This window comes from Dromiciops gliroides, chromosome 1 (genome assembly GCF_019393635.1).
Source record: "Dromiciops gliroides isolate mDroGli1 chromosome 1, mDroGli1.pri, whole genome shotgun sequence".
Taxonomy (NCBI): Eukaryota; Metazoa; Chordata; class Mammalia; order Microbiotheria; family Microbiotheriidae; genus Dromiciops; species Dromiciops gliroides.
Genome location: NC_057861.1, coordinates 189345876 through 189353207, shown reverse-complemented (window position 1 = coordinate 189353207; position 7332 = coordinate 189345876).

Here is a 7332-nt window from a genome sequence, read left to right as displayed (position 1 = left end):
TAGCATTTATCAGGTTCTTACTCTGCCAACCACTGTAGTAAATGCAAAAGATAAAGAAAAAGAATGGCTCCTGCTCTGAAGAAGCTTCTTGTTTGTTCTTCATTCTCGAAGAGCATCATGACATCGGGAGGTGATGTCATGACTTGCAGTGAATTGAATTTAAGTGAGGGAGGGCTGTGCAAGGTCACCAACCTCACATTCTCCTCCAGAGTCATCTGGGTCCAGTTTCAAGATATATATCAGGACGACTGGAGATGGTCCCAGATGTTTAAGGCAATTGGGGTTAACTAAGTTGCCCAGGGTCACACAACTAATAAGTGTCTAAGGTGAGATTTGAATTTAGGTTCTCCCAACTTCAGGGCCAGTGCTCTATTCACTGTGCGACCTAGCTGCTCCACATGAGGTAGGACAAAACTTTGTTGTGTACATATATGTACATAAAATTCCAATACTAACTTTGAAAACCCAACATTCTAGACTTCCACTAAAATGTTAAGATTTGAAAAGGACACTGGATTCAAAAGAAGGAAAGCTGTATGTGGAAAACAAGGGGGATCCTAGTACCCAGAGTTTAAGAGGATAACAAAATATCTTCTTAACAATGTAATCGAATTAATTAATTAATAGATAAATGAATGAATGAATAGATAAATGAAATTAATAAATAAATGGATGAGTGAACAAATGAATGAATGAATGGCTGAGTAAGTAAATGGATGGATGGATGGATGGATGAATGAATGAATGAATGAACAAACAAACGAATGAATAAGTAAATAAATAAATGAGTAAACAAATAAATGGATAAATAGATGAATGTAATCATTGTCCTGTATGGTAGTAGGGAATCTGGGCACTTAATGCTTACTGAATTGAATCGATTTGTTATAGAACATGGAGTGTGTGTGTGTGTGTGTGTGTGTGTGTGTGTGTGTGTGTAGAAAGGAGCATGATTGAAAAGTTGTCTTGTGGCTGAAGAAATTTGGTTTACATGGAGATTAGTGATGGGAGGCAGCAGAAATGAGAATTGGGTCAAAGGATCATAGATGAAGAGCTGGATAGTGATGGTAAGTAATTGGGAGTTAGTGATAAAATACTGGGATGGGGAGACATAGTTGTGAAACCAGTAAAATTGAGTAAGGATGGTTCTGAATAGTAAACCCTTGGGTCTGAGCTTTGAGTCCTTGGACACTAATGAGTGAATCTTGATTTGTAGGAGCATGGATTACCTCCATGCCCTGTTGGGGCTTTAAGCTCTGGAATGGTATGCAGTTTAAGACTACTTAAAGCAACATAATTATTTGAGGAACAGTGAAGAAAGAGCAAGTAAATGCAATATCTGACTGACATTGTACTGCTGACCAAGTGATCCCTTCAAAGGAGAGGCTAATGGTAGTTCAGGGGGACAGAGGGAAAACCACTCACAAGTAGACCTGGAGGACTGGAGAGTTTGAGATCACTGGAAGTGGTTCTGAAAGATAAAGTCCTTTTTAATGTCTTGTGGTGGGGTGATGGTTCTAGGTTCTTAAAGACTTTGCATAAATTCATGCAAAGAAGGGAGAGAAGTGCATTTTCTCAACTCTTCTCAAGGGTCATACCTCTCAATCATCATAAGCAAACATCAATCCATTTCATAATAAACCTTATGAATGGAAAAAAATCCAATTTACCTCCAGCTTCTCTGTCCTGTATGACATCTAGCAGATTCTGCTTATTGAAATAGCTTCAGGAAACACTTTGATTTTATATGCTGCTGATAAAAGGAGTTCTTTGGAAACTATATAAGAAAAACATATCAGGGGGCAGCTAGAGGGTGCAGTGGATAAATCACTAGCCCTGGATTCAGGAGGACCTGAGTTCAAATCCAGCCTCAGACCCTTGACACTTAGTAGTTGTGTGACCCTGGGCAAGTCACTTAACCCCAATTGCCTCACCAAAAAACCAAAACAAAACAAAATTTATGCTGTGCATTCCATAAAAGCCTGTGAGTTGGTACAAAAAATATTATTTCCATTTTATAGTCTTCTCCTTGGTAACATATATGGTAAGTCTAAGAAGACAGTTGGCACCTGGGAGAGATACAAATCCAGTTCTCCATACTTTTATTGTCCAGTACTTCCTTCACATGACCTCTCTTGAGTTTCAACAAGACAGTAAACAATATTAGAATGAAACTTTTAAATAAAACACAAAGTATGGGTGTCATCAAAGGAAAGGTATATCTGTGTGAGCTTGGGCAAGTCATTGAACCTTTCTGGGCCTCGGGTTGCTAATCTGTAACATGAAGGGAAAGGAAGGGAATAAGCATCTCTATAGTTTCTACTATGTGTCAGGCACTGAGGTTAACTAATTTTTACAAATATTTTCTCATTTGATCTTCATAACAACCCTAGAGGTCAGTGGTATTAGTATCTCCATTTTGCAGATGAGGAAACTGAGGCAGAGGTTAAGTGACTTGTCCAGTCACACAGCTAGTAAGAGTCTGAGGCTGGCTTTGAACTCAGATCTTCCTGACTCTTAGCCACTGTGCCACCCAGCATCCTCAACAGAAGAGTATCCTCTGAGTTTAATCAGAGGTGGTTGAACTACATTGACTTCTAAGGTTCTTTTTAGTTTTGACATTCAATTCTCCTTATGATGTTGCAAGGCTTTCATTTAGTCTTTGGGGGGGAGATAACCAACCTCCTGAAACACACATTGGCTCTGTTTAATTGGTTTCCTTAAGGAAGGAGAAGGGAGTGGGAGTCCAAATTTGTTCTCAATATCCTTTCCAATGAGGGTGTTTTATCTAAAGTTTGTAACTCCACCCACTTAGCACAGTGATTAGCATACTATAGATGCTTAATACATGTTTGTGGAATTTAATTTACTGCCATATATGATGCTCAGCACAATGCCTGACCTAGAGTAAGCACTTTATAGATGCCTTATCTATCTAGTTGTCTACCTGATTCACTTCATAGAAGAGCCCCTCTCTTATAATTTTCTATGGAAAATAGCATTCAGAATCAAGAATAACTAGGTTAGGAGCAGCTAGGTGGCACAGTAGATAGAGCACCGGCCCTGGAGTCAGGAGGACCCGAGTTCAAATCCGGCCTCAGACACTTAACACTTACTAGCTGTGTGACCCTGGGCAAGTCACTTAACCCCAATTGCCTCACTGAAAAAAAAAAAAGAATAACTAGGTTAGTATCTTGAGAATTATAAGTGATTAAATGCTAAGGACCCTTGAAGAAAAAAAAATAATGTTAATTTGTAAGATAGCAAACCTAGAAGGATCATTGACTGGATGCATTATCTTGTCCAATCCTCTCATTTTACTGATAAGAAAAGTGAAAGGAGCCCAAAAAGATCAAGTGATTTAGCAGCAGTCACAGGTAGGTTCTTCGACTCTGCTCTAATGGTCTTTCCTCTGCACCAAGCTATAATTTCCAGCTTTCTTCCTGTTTCTAGAACCTTGACAACTATCAGGCAGGCAGTTTGTCCCTTTCTTCTCTGCTCCCCTAAACACACACCGGAACACTTGACCTCCAAAAAGAAGGAAGCTCTGCCCCCTGCTCTCCAAATGGTCTAGACCAGCGCCATGATTCAGCTCCATTATCATGACTTTCTGTGAAGTGGCCTGGGAACTTCACTTCACTTATAGCACCTGTGTTACAAGTACAATTTTGACAACCCATTCAGAAATTGGGGCCTGATTGTATTAAAATACAGGTCAGTGACAAAGAATTGGAAATCGAGGGGATGCCCATTAATTGGGGGATGGCTAAACAAGTTGTGGTATATGAATGTAATGGAATGCTATTGTGCTGCAAGAAATAAGCAGGCAGATTTTTTCAGAAAAACCTGGACTTACATGAATTGATGCTGAGTGAAATGAGCAGAACCAAGAGAACATAGTACACAGTATCAACAACATTGTGTGATGATCAACTGTGATAGACTTATCTCTTCTCAGCAATACAATGATGCAAGACATTGCCAAAAGACTCATGACAGAAAATGCTCTCCTCATGCAGAAAAAGAACTATGGAGTCTGAATGCAGATTGAAGGACACTATTTTCACTTACCTGTTGTCTTTTTAGTTGTTGTATCTTCTTTCTTTTGCTTTTTTTTCCTTTTGTTCTGATTCTTCTCTTACAACATGACTAATGTGGAAATGTTTAACATGATTGTAATGTATAACCTATATCAATCAGATTGCTTGCTGGCTTTGGGAGGGGGAAGGGAAGGGAGGGTGGGAGAAAAGTTTGCAACTCAAAATCTTACAAAAGTGAATTTTGAAAACTCTCATTACATGTAATTGGAAAAAAATTAAAGTCTGGTAAAGAAAAAAATGAATGTTAAAAATTATCTTTAGGATAAAGCACCGGCCCTGGATTCAGGAGTACCAGAGTTCAAATCCGGCCTCAGACACTTGACACTAGCTGTGTGACCCTGGGCAAGTCACTTAACCCCAATTGCCTCACCAAAAAAAAAAAAACATTATCTTTACATGTAATTGCAAAAAATAAAATACTCTTTTAAAAATTAGATTAAATTTGAAAATATAGGTCACACCAAGAGCAATTTACATAATATGACATTTTGAAGCATGGGAGTTTAGTGGGTCTTTTCCTGTAACAATCATACGCTGTTGGGAGAGAACAGGAGAGAAGGGGGGAAACACTGAATAAAATAATTTTATATGCCATCCCCTTTAGAGTTCTTTTCTTCTCCGTGTCATTAAGAGATAGAGAGATAGATTCATTGAGAGATAGAGAGGGAAAAGAGCTGAGCCTTTGGGGAAGTAAAACTTTTCTCATGTCATTCCAAGTGCTTCCATGCTGACAATTCTCATTGTTTTCTTTTTCAGCTCCTACAAATTACCTCTAGCCCTCTCTGGCTCCATCCAGGACATTATGTCCCATACCAAACTGATCCACTCCACACCCCTGCCCTACTTAACCACTCCCAAATTCCTGATACTTCTGTTTTACCAGTAATCCAGGGTCAAAACCTCAATTACCTTGGCTTCCCCCACTCCTCCTCTGTCTTCTATATCCCTTGACCTCTCTTGGACCTTCATTTCCTAATCTGTAACATTAGAGGTTGAATTAGGAGATCTCTAAGGCCCATTCATTGGCTAAAGTCCTTTCAATTCTTTCCAAAATTCTATTTGTTTTTCAATTTCCCTAGATACTCTATTAAGCCATCATCACTTCGCATTAGTTTCCCCTAAGGTCTGAACCTTAGCCTTGGCTCTTTGCTCTTTTCCCTAGTGAAGTCATTTATTCATCTCAACTATTATGTTTATTCAGATAGTGTCTTCATCTGGTTTCCAGGATGCACTAGACTAGGCATCAGGAAATGCTTTCCTGGTTCATTCATTAACACTAGCAATGTGATCTTACCTCATCTGGAAAATAGGGGAGTTTACACTACTTACCTGACAAGGTTTTTGTGAAGAGAACATTAAGTCTTTAAAAATGATTTGTAATAGCACTATATAAATGCGATGTACATAAATGTTCTGACATCTAAACTTAGCTAAAAAATAAAATCATGTTCAGTATCCTGTCACCCCTTCCCAATTCTCTACTGCTATCCATTCATTCCCAGACGTACTTCATCAATTTTCCGCCTCCCTCCCCCCCCATTCATTTTGCATGATCAACTCTTGCTATTTCTTTTGTATTGCTTGAGCTTTCTACATGCAAAGAGCTACCTCCCCAGAGCAGTTTCTTTACATTACTACAAACCATTACTAATTCTGCTCCAAATTCTATTTCCATCCAACCTACCTGTAGAGAATAACAGCTGAATTACTGGCCTGTGAATGAGGTGGAACAGCTCAAATCCTCTCCTGGCTTGTGATTTGTAGGTCCCGTCATCTGTGTCAAGCTTTGTTTTTTCCGACTTGTAATTATTTCCCAGAAGTCAGCTTTTCTAGCTCCTACACTCACTCCTTGTGGAGATTTCACATGCAAGGTCAGCTGATGGGGGGGATTTCATCTTGAAATAGTGATAAAGCCATGAACCAAGCTCGCTCCTCCGGCCTGTGGGAACTGACCTCAATGAAAGATAAAGCTGTTACTTCAGCTGTACACTTCTCCATCTAGGTTAGAAGTCACATAAACACTTGTGAAAGGGAAGTGGGGGTGAATTGGTCTCATTCATTATGTGTACTAGGATGACTGGGTTTTTCCCCAGTTGTATGTACCAGGTTATCAGTGGGCCAGATGTGCTCTAAGTAACCTGGGGTAGGGAATAATTCAAGGTTGTTGGGTCTGGGCCTGCTACGACTATATGCAATAAGGGGTTGCAAGGTAACATTTACTCCTATATATACCGGAAAAAAAATGCACATTTCACTGTGCAACTGCAGCTCTCGTAGTAATTTCCTATTCCCTATCATTTGATCCCCAGCATTGGCCTGGGGATCTGACAACGTTTTAACACATTTCCTGCCTCCTCAACACCCCTTACACCCCTGGGCCCCCTCCCTCTGACTGATTACAGGGACCTCCTAATAAGGGACTTCCTCTTTTATCCTCCACTATTTTAGGAAGGATCTCAGAGAATCCATTTCATTTTCTACCTAGCTGCTTTCCTGGACTTTATGAACTCTAGAAACTCAATACTGAAACTCTCACCTTCTTAGACCATTTCTCTCCCCAGGGTGTGTAGTATTTCATCTCACTGGGTAACCTAGATTGTGAGCTTCTTGAGGGTGGGGACTGTGTTAGATCTTTCTTTGTATCCCAGTGCTTAGCACAGTGCCTACTGTAGGTACTCAATAAATGTTCGACTCAGACTAAACATAAAAATCGCTAGAAAACTGACTTTTCAAACGCTATTTTCACTTCACAGATTTATTCAAGAACTTACAGCAGCTCTTTTGAGATTGGTAAACAATTCACCCCACCCTACTGTGTTCGAGCCCTTTCAGATCTATTTTCCTACCCCATATCTCACTAACCATATTATTGAGCTATAGGGTCCTCCAATGTTGTAAACCTTCCATGTCTTTCAGCCAGATGGTACAGTGGAGAGCGCACCAGCCCTGGAGTCAGGAGGACCCAAGTTCAAATCCTGCCTCATAGCGTCTAGCTGTGTGACGCTGGGCATATATAACTTAATGCTTTGCCTGTTTCCGCATCTCCACTCCAAAGTCTTTGCCAAGAAAACCCCAACTGGGATCACAGTGTCAGACACAACTTATTAAAAAAAAAAAACAAAAAAACCTTAGATCTGTACCTTTTAACTACCATTTTTCTCATCCTTGTCCTTCCTTTCTGAAAGGTCACTCATTAAAGAAATCACACAATCTAAGGGTTTGGAAAGACTTT